This window comes from Bombina bombina, chromosome 6 (assembly GCF_027579735.1).
Source record: "Bombina bombina isolate aBomBom1 chromosome 6, aBomBom1.pri, whole genome shotgun sequence".
In the NCBI taxonomy this organism is placed as follows: domain Eukaryota; kingdom Metazoa; phylum Chordata; class Amphibia; order Anura; family Bombinatoridae; genus Bombina; species Bombina bombina.
The window spans coordinates 283,278,239-283,290,809 of record NC_069504.1 but is presented as its reverse complement, the minus strand read 5'-3'; the positions used below and the strand labels follow the sequence as shown (position 1 = coordinate 283,290,809).

Sequence of the window (12,571 nt, the reverse complement as noted above, 5' to 3'; positions counted from 1 at the left end):
CTAATTTACTCCTATTACCAAATTTTATTTATTCTCTTGGTATCTTTATTTGAAAAATCAGGAATGAAACTTAGGCACCAGCCCATTTTTGGTTCAGAACCTGGAAAGTGCTTCCTGATTGGTGACTAAATGTAGCCACCAATCAGCAAGCGCAACCTAGGTGCCAAACCAAAAATGTCCGGCTCCTAAGCTTACATTACTGCTTTTTCAAATGAAAACACCAAGAGAACAAAGAAAAATATATAATAGGAATAAAATTAGAAAGTTGCTTAAAATTGCAAAAATGTGGGTTTCATATCACTTTAAAAGAGCCCCCAAAGAGATTTTGAGTAATTTCTCTCCATTATGGTGAATTTTTGATCATCGGGCCCTATGTGTTTACCCCCTGAAAACATTTCAATACATTAGTAAAACTAAAATTAGCTAATATTTTTTTTCAATGTTTGTTGCACAAATTAGAATTAATATGCATGTGCATTCGTAAACGGCTATAAAAGAATGCCAAAAGATAGCGGCTGCTAGAAGGCATACGGCTCTTTTTCGGACTTTTATATGCATAGATCTTAATGTGTTGTACATTCACAAAAATAAATCTGTCTCCGAAAATAGTGGAATGCGGCTGCCATCTTAGGTATTCATATACGGCCAAAGTTCATAAGTACATTTCTTATAATTAAATCAATTTATGTTAAAGGGACAGTCTATTTGATTGTTTTATTGGTTAAAAAGGTAGATAATGCCTTCACTACGGATCCCCCAGCGTTTGCCTGTTTCTCTCCAGGACACCCCTTAACTCAGTGCTTTTTATTAGCATTTTAAAAGGACAGTGTACACCAATTTTCATATAACTTCATGTAATAGACACTACTATAAAGAAGAATATGCACAGATACTGATTTAAAAATCCAGTGTAAAACCCTTTTAAAAACTTACTTAGATGCTCTCAGTTTAGCACTGTTGATGAAATTAAGCTGGAACACCTAGTGAAATGGGCTGGGAAAACAATAGGAGCAGACACCCCCCTATCCTTGCATAGGAAAAGACTGATTACACAAACTGGAATCTGTAGACCTAGGTCTATATCTAATAATTTAGGGCTTGGTTAGGAGTCTGAAAATCAGCAGAATGTTCTAAAAAAAATAAGCAAAACTATACATTGTTAAAAAAACACACACAAAAAAACAACTCCCATATGGGCTATATAAATGGATCATCTACAGAACAGTTATGCAAAAAAAACAAAAAACAAGCTAGTATACAATGTCCTTTTAAATCTGGCACAACAGCCAAAAAGTGCTAGTTTGTGTGTGCCATATAGATGACATTGTGCTCACTCCTGTGGAGAATGATGATAATAGTTATACAAGAACAATTGACTTAATTGCAAGTTTGTAAAAAGAACTGAGATATGCGGTGGTCTACAGGGGCCTAGATACAGGTAATTATAGAGGTAAAAAACATAATTTATGCTTACCTGATAAATTCCTTTCTTCTGTTGTGTGATCAGTCCACGGGTCATCATTACTTCTGGGATATAACTCCTCCCCAACAGGAAATGCAAGAGGATTCACCCAGCAGAGCTGCATATAGCTCCTCCCCTCTACGTCAGTCCCAGTCATTCGACCAAGAATCAACGAGAAAGGAGTAACCAAGGGTGAAGTGGTGACTGGAGTATAATTTAAAAGATATTCACCTGCCTTAAAACAGGGCGGGCCGTGGACTGATCACACAACAGAAGAAAGGAATTTATCAGGTAAGCATAAATTATGTTTTCTTCTGTTATGTGTGATCAGTCCACGGGTCATCATTACTTCTGGGATACCAATACCAAAGCAAAAGTACACGGATGACGGGAGGGATAGGCAGGCTCATTATATAGAAGGAACCACTGCCTGAAGAACCTTTCTCCCAAAAATAGCCTCCGAAGAAGCAAAAGTGTCAAATTTGTAAAATTTGGAAAAAGTATGAAGCGAAGACCAAGTTGCAGCCTTGCAAATCTGTTCAACAGAGGCCTCATTCTTAAAGGCCCAAGTGGAAGCCACAGCTCTAGTGGAGTGAGCTGTAATTCTTTCAGGAGGCTGCTGACCAGCAGTCTCATAGGCTAAACGTATTATGCTACGAAGCCAAAAAGAGAGAGAGGTAGCAGAAGCTTTTTGACCTCTCCTCTGTCCAGAATAAACGACAAACAGGGAAGAAGTTTGGCGAAAATCTTTAGTTGCCTGCAAGTAGAACTTGAGGGCACGAACTACATCCAGATTGTGTAGAAGACGTTCCTTCTTTGAAGAAGGATTTGGACACAAGGATGGAACAACAATCTCTTGATTGATATTCCTGTTAGTGACCACCTTAGGTAAGAACCCAGGTTTAGTACGCAGAACTACCTTGTCTGAGTGAAAAATCAGATAAGGAGAATCACAATGTAAGGCTGATAACTCAGAGACTCTTCGAGCCGAGGAAATAGCCATTAAAAACAGAACTTTCCAAGATAACAATTTTATATCAATGGAATGAAGGGGTTCAAATGGAACACCCTGTAAAACGTTAAGAACTAAGTTTAAACTCCATGGCGGAGCAACAGCTTTAAACACAGGCTTGATCCTAGCTAAAGCCTGACAAAAAGCCTGGACGTCTGGATTTTCTGACAGACGCCTGTGTAACAAGATGGACAGAGCTGAAATCTGTCCCTTTAATGAACTAGCTGATAAACCCTTTTCTAACCCTTCTTGTAGAAAAGACAATATCCTAGAGATCCTAACCTTACTCCAGGAGTAATGTTTGGATTCGCACCAGTATAGGTATTTACGCCATATTTTATGGTAAATCTTTCTGGTAACAGGCTTCCTAGTCTGTATCAGGGTATCAATAACCGACTCAGAAAAACCACGTTTTGATAAAATCAAACGTTCAATTTCCAAGCAGTCAGCTTCAGAGAAGTTAGATTTTGATGTTTGAATGGACCCTGTATCAGAAGGTCCTGTCTTAGAGGTAGAGACCAAGGCGGACAGGATGACATGTCCACTAGATCTGCATACCAAGTCCTGCGTGGCCATGCAGGCGCTATTAGAATCACTGATGCTCTCTCCTGCTTGATTTTGGCAATCAATCGAGGAAGCAGCGGAAAGGGTGGAAACACATAAGCCATCCCGAAGTTCCAAGGTGCTGTCAAAGCATCTATCAGAACCGCTCCCGGATCCCTGGATCTGGACCCGTAGCGAGGAAGTTTGGCGTTCTGGCGAGACGCCATGAGATCTATCTCTGGTTTGCCCCAACGTCGAAGTATTTGGGCAAAGACCTCCGGATGAAGTTCCCACTCCCCCGGATGAAAAGTCTGGCGACTCAAGAAATCCGCCTCCCAGTTCTCCACTCCCGGGATGTGGATTGCTGACAGGTGGCAAGAGTGAGACTCTGCCCAGCGAATTATCTTTGATACTTCCACCATTGCTAGGGAGCTTCTTGTCCCTCCCTGATGGTTGATGTAAGCTACAGTCGTGATGTTGTCCGACTGAAACCTGATGAACCCCCGAGTTGTTAATTGGGGTCAAGCTAGAAGGGCATTGAGAACTGCCCTCAATTCCAGAATGTTTATTGGAAGGAGACTCTCCTCCTGATTCCATAGTCCCTGAGCCTTCAGAGAATTCCAGACAGCGCCCCAACCTAGTAGGCTGGCGTCTGTTGTTACAATTGTCCAGTCTGGCCTGCTGAATGGCATCCCCCTGGACAGGTGTGGCCGATGAAGCCACCATAGAAGAGAATTTCTGGTCTCTTGATTCAGATTCAGAGTAGGGGACAAATCTGAGTAATCCCCATTCCACTGACTTAGCATGCATAATTGCAGAGGTCTGAGGTGTAGGCGTGCAAAAGGTACTATGTCCATTGCCGCTACCATTAAGCCGATCACCTCCATGCATTGAGCTACTGACGGGTGTTGAATGGAATGAAGGACACGGCATGCATTTTGAAGCTTTGTTAACCTGTCCTCTGTCAGGTAAATCTTCATTTCTACAGAATCTATAAGAGTCCCCAAGAATGGAACTCTTGTGAGAGGAAAAAGAGAACTCTTCTTTTCGTTCACTTTCCATCCATGCGACCTTAGAAATGCCAGAACTAACTCTGTATGAGACTTGGCAGTTTGAAAGCTTGAAGCTTGTATTAGAATGTCGTCTAGGTATGGAGCTACCGAAATCCCTCGCGGTCTTAGTACCGCCAGAAGGGCACCCAGAACCTTTGTGAAGATTCTTGGAGCCGTAGCCAATCCGAATGGAAGAGCTACAAACTGGTAGTGCCTGTTTAAGAAGGCAAACCTTAGATACCGGTGATGATCTTTGTGGATCGGTATGTGAAGGTAAGCATCCTTTAAATCCACTGTGGTCATGTACTGACCCTCTTGGATCATGGGTAAGATTGTCCGAATAGTTTCCATTTTGAACGATGGAACTCTTAGGAATTTGTTTAGAATCTTTAAATCTAAGATTGGCCTGAAAGTTCCCTCTTTTTTGGGAACCACAAACAGGTTTGAGTAGAACCCTTGTCCTTGTTCCGACCGCGGAACCGGATGGATCACTCCCATTATTAACAGATCTTGTACGCAGCGTAGAAACGCTTCTTTCTTTATCTGGTTTGTTGACAACCTTGACAGATGAAATCTCCCTCTTGGGGGAGATAATTTGAAGTCTAGAAGGTATCCCTGAGATATGATCTCTAGTGCCCAGGGATCCTGAACATCTCTTGCCCAGGCCTGGGCGAAGAGAGAGAGTCTGCCCCCCACTAGATCCGGTCCCGGATCGGGGGCTCTCGGTTCATGCTGTCTTTGGGGCAGCAGCAGGTTTCCTGGCTTGCTTGCTCTTGTTCCAGGACTGGTTAGGCTTCCAGCCTTGCCTGTAACGAGCAACAGCTCCTTCCTGTTTTGGTGCAGTGGAGGTTGATGCTGCTCCTGTTTTGAAGTTCCGAAAGGGACGAAAATTAGACTGTCTAGCCTTAGCTTTGGCTTTGTCTTGAGGTAGGGCGTGGCCCTTACCTCCTGTAATGTCAGCGATAATCTCTTTCAAACCGGGCCCAAATAAAGACTGCCCCTTGAAAGGTATATTAAGTAATTTGGACTTAGAAGTAACATCAGCTGACCAGGATTTTAGCCACAGCGCCCTACGTGCCTGTATGGCGAATCCTGAGTTCTTAGCCGTAAGTTTGGTTAAATGTACTACGGCCTCCGAAATGAAGGAATTAGCTAGTTTAAGGACTCTAAGCCTGTCCGTAATGTCGTCTAGCGTAGATGAACTAAGGTTCTCTTCAAGCGACTCAATCCAAAATGCTGCCGCAGCCGTAATCGGCGCGATACATGCAAGGGGTTGTAATATAAAACCTTGTTGAACAAACATTTTCTTAAGGTAACCCTCTAATTTTTTATCCATTGGATCTGAGAAAGCACAGCTATCCTCCACCGGGATAGTGGTACGCTTAGCTAAAGTAGAAACTGCTCCCTCCACCTTGGGGACCGTTTGCCATAAGTCCCGAGTGGTGGCGTCTATTGGAAACATCTTTCTAAATATTGGAGGGGGTGAGAACGGCACACCGGGTCTATCCCACTCCTTAGTAACAATTTCAGTTAGTCTCTTAGGTATAGGAAAAACGTCAGTACTCGCCGGTACCGCAAAGTATTTATCCAACCTACACAGTTTCTCTGGTATTGCAACGGTGTTACAATCGTTGAGAGCTGCTAAGACCTCCCCTAGTAATACACGGAGGTTCTCCAATTTAAATTTAAAATTTGAAATATCTGAGTCCAATCTGTTTGGATCAGAACCGTCACCCACAGAATGAAGCTCTCCGTCCTCATGCTCTGCGAGCTGTGACGCAGTATCAGACATGGCCCTAGCATTGTCAGCGCACTCTGTTCTCACCCCAGAGTGATCACGCTTGCCTCTTAGTTCTGGTAATTTAGACAAAACTTCAGTCATAACAGTAGCCATATCTTGTAATGTTATCTGTAATGGCCGCCCAGATGTACTAGGCGCCAAAATATCACGCACCTCCCGGGCGGGAGATGCAGGTACTGCCGCGTGAGGCGAGTTAGTCGGCATAACTCTCCCCTCGCTGTTTGGTGAAATTTGTTCACATTGTACAGATTGACTTTTATTTAAAGTAGCATCAATACAGTTAGTACATAAATTTCTATTGGGCTCCACCTTGGCATTGGAACAAATGACACAGATATCTTCCTCTGAGTCAGACATGTTTAACACACTAGCAAAAAACTTACAACTTGGTTATAATCTTTTTTAGCAAAAAACGTACTGTGCCTCAAAGAGGTACTAACGATTAAATGACAGTTGAAATAATGAACTGAAAAACAGTTATAGCATCAAACTTTAAAAACAACAAAACTTTTAGCAAAGGTTTGTTCCCATTAGTAAAATAACAATAATTAAATTTGACATAAAAAATACAAAGCAACGTTTTTATTCACAGTCACTATAAGAATTCTCACAGCTCTGCTGAGAGAATTTACCTCCCTTCAAAGAAGTTTGAAGACCCCTGAGATCTATCAGAGATGAACCGGATCATGCAGGAAATATAAAAGTAACTGACTGGTATTTTTTGATGCGTAGCAAAGAGCGCCAAAAACGGCCCCTCCCTCTCCCACACAGCAGTGAAGAGAAACGAAACTGTCACAATTAAAGCAAAAAAACTGCCAAGTGGAAAATAATGCCCAAATATTTATTCACACAGTACCTCAGCAATGTAAACGATTCTACATTCCAGCAAAAACGTTTAACATGATAAATAGTTATTAAAAAGGATTAGTGACCTTTAACAGAGTAGTTCCGGTGAAATACCATCCCCAGAATACTGAAGTGTATACATACATGTCATTTTAACGGTATGGCAGGATTTTCTCATCAATTCCATTCAGAAAATAAAAACTGCTACATACCTCAATGCAGATTCATCTGCCCGCTGTCCCCTGATCTGAAGCCTTTACCTCCCTCAGATGGCCGAGAACAGCAATATGATCTTAACTACTCCGGTTAAAATCATAGTAAAAAACTCTGACAGATTCTTCCTCAAACTCTGCCAGAGAAGTAATAACACGCTCCGGTGCTATTTTAAAATAACAAACTTTTGATTGAAGTCATAAAAACTAAGTATAATCACCATAGTCCTCTCACACATCCTATCTAGTCGTTGGGTGCAAGAGAATGACTGGGACTGACGTAGAGGGGAGGAGCTATATGCAGCTCTGCTGGGTGAATCCTCTTGCATTTCCTGTTGGGGAGGAGTTATATCCCAGAAGTAATGATGACCCGTGGACTGATCACACATAACAGAAGAAAGTATATTAATATAACATACGGCTAGATTACGAGTTGTGCGTTAGGGTTAAAAAGCAGCGTTGGCCGGTCCCAACTCTGCTTTTTAACACCCGCTGGTATTACGAGTCTTGCAGGTACAGGTGTACCGCTCACTTTTTTGGCCAGACTCGGAAATACCGCAAATCCACTTATGTCAATTGCGTATCCTCTTTTTTCAATGGGACTTGCATAGCGCCGGTATTACGAGTCTGACCAAAAGTAAGCGGTACACCCTCTCCTGTCAAGACTGATACCGCATTTTAAAGTCAGTAGTAAAGAGTTTTACACTACAATGCTGTAGCATAAAACTCTTAACTAAAGTGCTAAAAAGTACACTAACACACATAAACTACCTATTAACCCCTAAACCGAGGCCCTCCCACATCGCAAACACTAAAATACATTTTTTAACCCCTAATCTGCTGAACCGGACATCGCCACTACTATAATCAATATATTAACCCCTAAACCGCCGCACTCCAGCATCACAAATACTATTTAAATATTATTAACCCCTAATCTGCCGGCCCTAACATTGCCGACACCTACCTACATTTATTAAAGGACAGTATACACTCATTTTCATATAACTGCATGTAATAGACACTACTATTAAGGATAAGATGCACAGATACTGATATAAAAATACAGTATAAAATGGTTTAAAAACTTACTTAGAAGCTTTCAGTTTAGCTCTGTTGAAAAGGCAGCTGGAAAGTCCACTGCAAGTGGGAAATAAGACACTCCCCCCTCCCCCTTCTTTTGCATATGAAAAGACCCTTTACACAAACAGGAGAAAGATGGAGAAGGTAGCTGACGGTATTCAAATAAAACTTTGGTGCTTGTTTAGGAGTCTGAAAATCAGAGCAATGTTATTTAAAAATAAGCAAAATTATACATTTTTAAAAAAAACAAACTTTATGGGCTTTATAAATAGATCTACAAAACATTTATGCAAAGAAAAAATGAGTGTATAATGGCCCTTTAACCCCTAATCTTCCGCCCCCAATGTCACCGCCACTATAATAAAGTTATTAACCCCTAAACCTAAGTCTAACTCTAACCCCCCTAACTTAAATATAATTTAAATAAATCTAAATAAAAGTACTACAATTCACTAAATGATTCCTATTTAAAACTAAATACTTACCTGTAAAATAAACCCTAAGATAGCTACAATATAACTAATAGTTACATTGTAGCTAGCTTAGGGTTTATTTTTATTTTACAGGCAACTTTGTATTTATTTTAACTAGGTACAATAGTTATTAAATAGTTATTAACTATTTAATAACTACATAGTTAAAATAAAGACAAATTTACCTGTAAAATAAAACCTAACCTAAGTTACAATTACACCTAACACTACACTACAATTAAATTAGTTACCTAAACTAAATACAATTACAATTTAAAAAAATTATCTAAAGTACGAAAAAAAAACTAAATTACAGAAAACAAATTACAAGATTTTTAAACTAATTACACCTAATCTAATCCCCCTAACAAAATAAAAAGCCCCCCAAAATAAAAAAAACCCTACACTACACTAAATTACAAATAGCCCTTAAAAGGGCCTTTTGCGGGGCATTGCCCCCAAGTAATCAGCTCTTTTACCTGTAAGAAAAGAAATACAACCCCCCCAACATTAAAACCCACCACCCACACACCCAACCCTACTCTAAAACCCACCCAAACCCCCCTTAAAAAAACCTAACACTAAACCCTTGAAGATCACCCTACCTTGAGAAGTCTTAACCCAACCGGGCCGAAGTCCTCAACGAAGCGGGCAGAAGTCTTCATCCAGACGGCATCTTCTACCTTCATCCATCCGACGCCGAGCATCCTCTTCATCCGGAGTCTTCTTCAACAATGACCGTTCCTTTAAGTGATGTCATCCAAGATGGCGTCCCTTCAATTCCGATTGGCTGATAGAATTCTATCAGCCAATCGGAATTAAGGTAGGAAAAATCTTATTGGCTGATGCAATCAGCCAATAGGATTGAGCTCGTATTCTATTGGCTGATTGGATCAGCCAATAGGATTGAACTTCCTTTTTTCTTTACTGCTTTATCCTCCTTGTTGATATACTTTTTATAGAACTGTTAACAGCTTACTAAATAAGATATCAATTAAGCAATTTACTTGACTTGCAAATGGCAATAGACTGACATCCTCCAGAGACCCTTTGGATTTGCAGCTCTTGCTTAAATACAGCGGACTTGTTTCAATGTCAAACTAGGGACACCTTCAAGCTTAGATGCAATCTATCATTGTAACTTCTGAGCCATGGAATGTTATTAATGAAATGTATACTTAAACATGCAGTAAGTTGTAACAAACACTATACAATAGAAAATTAAAAAAAACGTAATGAGGTTATTGATATTCAAATAATGGACATTTAAAGGGCCATGATACCCAAATGTTGAAACACTTGAAAGTGATGCAGCATAGCTGTAAAAAGCAGACTAGAATATATCACCTGAACGTCTCTATGTAAAAAAAGGAAATTTATGATTACCTGATAAATTTATTTCTTTTACGATATGAAGAGTCCACAGATTCATCCTTACTTGTGGGATATTATCCTCCTGCTAACAGGAAGTGGCAAAGAGCACCACAGCAGAGCTGTTATATAACTGCTCCCTTAGCTCCTCCCCACAGTCATTCGACCGGAGATATAGGAAGAGAAAGGAAAAGCTAAAAAAGGTGCAGAGGTGACTGTAGTTTTAAAAATAAAATAAATTCCGTCTTAAAATGACAGGGCGGGCCGTGGACTCGTCATATCGTAAAAGAAATAAATTTATCAGGTAATCATAAATTTCCTTTTCTTTTACAAAGATATGACTTGTGGGATACAATACCAAAGCAACAGGACACGGATGAACGGGAGGGACAAGACAGAGACCTAAACGGAAGGCACCACTGCTTGAAGAACCTTTCTCCCAAAAACAGCCTCCAAAGAAGCAAAAGTATAAAATTTGGAAAATTTGGAAAAAGTATGAAGGGAGGACCAAGTCGCAGCCTTACAAATCTGTGCAACACAGCTCTTGGAATGAGGCGTATTTTTTTCAGGAGGCTGCTGTCCAGCAGTCTTGTATGCCAGGCGGATGATGCTTTTCAGCCAAAAAGAGAGAGAGGTAGCCGTAGCTTTTTGACCCCTACGCTTTCCAGAATAAACAACAAAAAGAGAAGGATGTTTGTCGGAAATCCTTGGTCGCTTATAAGTAAAACTTCAAAGCGCGAACCACATCCAAGTTATGTAATAGACGTTCCTTCTTAGAAGAAGGATTAGGACACAAGGAAGGAACAACAATTTCCTGATTAATATTCTTATTTGAAACATTCTTAGGACGAAATCCAGGTTTAGTACGCAAAACCACCTTATCAGAATGGAATATAAGATAAGGTGAATCACATTGTAAAGCAGAAAGCTCAGAAACTCTTCGAGCAGAAGAGATAGCAACTAAAAACAAAAAACTTTCCAAGATAACAGCTTAATATCTATGGAATTCTTGGGTTCAAACGGAACCCCTTGAAGAACATTAAGAACTAAATTCAGACTCCATGGCGGAGCAACAGGTTTAAACACAGGCTTGATTCTGATTAAAGCCTGACAAAAATACTGAACATCTGGGACATCCGCCAGACGCTTGTGTAATAAAACTGACAAAGCAGAAATTTGTCCTTTTAAAAGAACTAGCAGATAACCCTTTCTCCAATCCTTCTTGGAGAAAGGACAAAATCCTAGGAATCCTAATCTTACTCCATGAGTAGCCCTTGGATTCGCACCAATAAAGATATTTACGCCATATCTTATGGTAAATCTTTCTAGTGACAGGCTTGCGAGCCTGAATCAGAGTATCAATGACCGACTCAGAGAATCCCCGCTTTGATAAAATCAAGAGTTCAATCTCCAGGCAGTCAGCTGCAGAGAAGTTAGATTTGGATGTTGGAACGGATCTTGAATGAGAAGGTCCTGCCTCAACGGTAGTTTCCACAGAGGTAGAGACGACATGTCCACTAGATCCGCATACCAAGTCCTGCGTGGCCACGCAGGCACCTTTAGAATTGCTGAAGCTCTCTCCTGTTTGATTCTCGCAATCACACGGGGTAGGAGAGGAAATGGAGGAAACACATAAGTCAGGTTGAAAGACCAAGGTACTGCTAGAGCATCTATCAGTACAGCCTGAGGATCCCTTGACCTGGACCCGTAACATGGAGGTTTGGCATTCTGTTGAGATGCCATTAGATCCAATTCTGGTGTGCCCCATTGTTAAGTCAATGATGCAAACACCTCCGGATGGAGTTCCCACTCCCCCGGATGAAAAGTCTGACGACTTAGAAAATCCGCTTCCCAGTTCTCTACTCCTGGGATATAGATTGCTGATAGATGGCAAGAGTGATTCTCTGCCCATCGGATTATCTTTGATACCTCTATCATCGCAAGAGAACTCCTTGTTCCCCCCTGATGATTGATATATGCTACAGTCATGATATTGTCCGACTGGAATCTTATGAATTTTGTCAGTGCCAACTGAGGCCACGCCTGAAGCACATTGAATATTGCTCTCAGTTCTAGAATATTGATTGGTAATTGAGACTCCGTTGGAGTCCAAGTTCCCTGAGCCTTCAGGGAATTCCAGACTGCACCCCAGCCCAAGAGGCTGGCGTCCGTTGTCACTATAACCCATGATGGCCTGCGGAAGCACATTCCCTGGGACAGATGATCCTGTGACAACCACCAAAGAAGAGAGTCTCTGGTCTCTTGATCCAGATTTATCTGCGGAGATAAATTCGCATAATCCCCATTCCACCGTCTGAGCATGCACAGCTGCAGTTGTCTGAGATGAAAGCGAGCAAACGGGACGATGCCCATTGCTGCTACCATTAATCCAATGACCTCCATACACTGAGCCACTGATGGCCAAGGAATGGACTGAAGAGCTCGGCAAGTATTTAGAATCTTTGATTTTCTGACTTCCGTCAGAAATATTTTCATGTCTACCAAGTCTATCAGAGTTCCCAAGAATGGAACTCTTGTTTGTGGAACAAGTGAACTCTTTTCTATATTCACTTTCCAACCATGAGTCCTTAGGAAGGACAGCACAATGTCCGTGTGAGATTTGGTCAGATGACGATTTGATGCCTGAATCAAGATATCGTCTAGATAAGGCGCCACTGCTATGCCCCGCGGCCTGAGAACCGCTAGAATGGACACT

The 12,571-nt window shown here is 41.2% G+C and overlaps 1 protein-coding gene across 2 annotated transcripts in view; it reads right to left on the bottom strand.

Moving 5' to 3' along the window:
• NR2C1 (nuclear receptor subfamily 2 group C member 1) overlaps positions 1-12,571 on the bottom strand; it is a 164,546-nt gene that overhangs the window by 133,672 nt on the left and 18,303 nt on the right. The gene's annotated exons all lie outside the window — the stretch shown is intronic.